We start from the raw sequence: 1,966 nt of genomic DNA, 5'->3' as shown, positions 1-1,966 counted from the left end.
TATGATATTCTGGGAGTAGCTGTTTCTTTTATAGATCAGTTGACAGGGGCCTAGCCGGCCCAGGGCTTAGTTTTAAGCCGAGATATACTTGTTTGATTTCTTGATTGCGTGTGGCTGCCATGCGCTAGTAGCAAATGGATCAGCAGGGTCGGCTCGGGCGTGAGTTTTGGCATTAGGAGCCAGTTGCGTCCCTCGAGTTTGGGGCGTGACAAACTTGGTATCAGGGCAATGTCGTATCGTAGGGAGTCTCCAAGCCATGTCTAGTAGAGTCTTCTTTAAAAATGTGTTGTGCACCACATCCGATAAGCAAGAAGCTAACGGGCATGTTTGAATGACTATCCTTCTTTTGCTCACCTCGTGCTATATAGCGATGTCTTAAGGGTTGAGGCTTCTTGCTTATAATTGATACTTGTATGCAGATAGAGATGACTAACACTAGACAGACAACAACTAGCCAGGGGCTAGATACAATTGCAAGAGAGGGTACCGACAAGGTACCACAGGTGGAGGTAGCCTATAGTGAGACCCAGGGGGAGACATCTTCTCAACCCCTTATAGCTTCTCCACAGCTTCAGGAGCCTCCGAGGGCTACAGGACTTTCGGCTCCACCAGTAGTACCACCTCTAGTTCCTCCTATTCCATCTGATAAGGATTTCAAGAGTGCAGTATATATGTTAGCACAGTTAGTAGTTGCACAGTGCCAACCAGTAGCGCCAAATGTTGCCGAACCTTCTAAAGGTCCCGGAAGTTCGAGAGTTCATGAATTTCTTGCCTTGAATCCTCCACAGTTCATGAATTTCTTGCCTTGATCAGCTTCATAGGATCTTTAGAGTCATGCATGCCTCAGCAACTGAGTCAGTTGAGTTTGCAACATTTCGATTCCGTGATGTTGCATTATTGTGGTATGAAAGTTGGGAGAGATCTAGGGGAAAAGATACATCTCTACCCACTTGGGATAGCTTTACAGAAGCTTTCATAGATCACTATTTACCTCGAGAGATTAGGGATGGCCGGGTGGACCAGTTTCTGAACCTCCGATAGGGTGGCATGACTGTCTGAGAGTACGGGCTGAGATTTGATTCATTGGCTAGATATTCACCAGCATTTGTTAATACGATGCATGACAGGGTGCGTAGATTTGTGGGAGGGCTTGACTCAGACTATATCGAGGCTTGTTCTACCGCTGCGCTAAATGATAATATGGATATCTCGCGGATTCAGGCCTTTGCACAGGGCATAGAGGATCGTCGACATCTACAGTATATGAGTGAGAGGGTCTCGAGAGAGAGACAGAAGAGGGCTAGGCCTGCTGGTTCGCAGGGAGATTTTCAGGGTGGTCCCAAACCTCGATATTCTATTAGGCCACCTTAACCTCCACCACAGCAGTTCCAGGGTAGTAGATTTTATCGTCAGGAATATTCAGGCCCAGGTGAGGGTTCACGAGCATCAGGCTCGCAGCATTAGAGGGGTTCAGGCCAGGCTAGGATATCCCCGCCGTGTTGCGCTACTTGCGGTAGGATGCATTTTGGGAGGTGCAGACAGGGTTCCACAAGTTGTTATTCTTGTGGACAAGAGGGGCATGGGTGGAGAAACTGACCTAGCATAGGTCAGAGTGGTATAGGTCAGTCGACCAGGTCAGCAGTAGGTTCATCCTCATCAACATAGTCTATAGGGCATGGACCCCAGACTTCAGCACGTAGAGGTAGAGGCGGAGGCAGAAAGGGAGCATCTACTTCTGGTAGTGGACAGAATCTTACATATTCATTAACCGGCCGACAGGACTCAGAGTCATCACTAGATGTTGTGACAGGTACATTGATTATTTGCTCCAATTGTGTTTATGCTTTGATAGATCCTGGATCTACTTTGTCTTATGTTACTCCATTTTATAGAGGGGAGGTTATGTATAGTAGCAGAGTCATTAGATCGACCCTTTATTGTATCTACACCAGTTGATGAGTCTATT

This window comes from Solanum tuberosum, unplaced genomic scaffold (assembly GCF_000226075.1).
Source record: "Solanum tuberosum cultivar DM 1-3 516 R44 unplaced genomic scaffold, SolTub_3.0 scf00090, whole genome shotgun sequence".
NCBI classification, from domain to species: domain Eukaryota; kingdom Viridiplantae; phylum Streptophyta; class Magnoliopsida; order Solanales; family Solanaceae; genus Solanum; species Solanum tuberosum.
The sequence above is the reverse complement of the archived record's forward strand: the minus strand, read 5'-3'. Positions refer to the sequence as shown.